Source organism: Pinus tabuliformis, chromosome 5_2 (genome assembly GCF_031772625.1).
Source record: "Pinus tabuliformis cultivar Carrire ecotype Pingquan chromosome 5_2, CPIR1, whole genome shotgun sequence".
NCBI classification, from domain to species: Eukaryota; Viridiplantae; Streptophyta; class Pinopsida; order Pinales; family Pinaceae; genus Pinus; species Pinus tabuliformis.
Window position 1 is genome coordinate 1,095,069,792 of NC_142306.1, and position 536 is coordinate 1,095,070,327.

General features: G+C 38.8%; 1 non-coding gene across 1 annotated transcript; it reads left to right on the top strand.

Annotated features, from left to right (window-relative positions):
- Positions 1–221: 221 nt before the first annotated feature.
- On the top strand, positions 222–324 carry LOC149163061 (U6 spliceosomal RNA). The gene has a single exon (XR_016262067.1). It is a non-coding gene; the product is annotated as a U6 spliceosomal RNA (small nuclear RNA).
- The last annotated feature ends 212 nt before the right edge of the window (positions 325–536 follow it).

The following is a 536-nucleotide window of genomic DNA, read 5'->3' on the forward strand; positions in this document are numbered from 1 at the left end:
ATGAGTCTGGAAGAAACATCTTTGAATAACTCTACTCACAAAAGCCTCCATTCAACTATATAGTTGTTAAAGTAGATGAGCCCCTGTTGACAGTGTTATAAGTCCACCAACACAGGGTGTCTCCCTAGTATGAATCCCCAACTAGACCTCACACCATTAGGAGTAGGAGCCTCATCCAAATAATAGGCCCAACCAACATAACTCAAACGTTTTCCTTGGTTGTCTCTTTGGAGAAATTTGATAAAATTGGAACGATAAAAAGAATATTAGCATGGGCCCTACGCAAGGATGACACGCACAAATCGAGATCGTGATAAGAGTAGCAAGAAAGTCTCAATTTTACTTTGCCTTGGTTAAATTGAGAAAATTCGAATTTCCACATTAGCAGACAACTTGGAGGTAGTTAATTGAGGTGGCATGGATCTTGTCACTTAATTAGCTCAGTAAATTTGAGTTGGTGCGCTTGGAGTTCAATTTGCATGTGTTGATTGCTAATTTGTAGCAATCTAGTTCAGTTATTTCCAGTTGTATTCAGT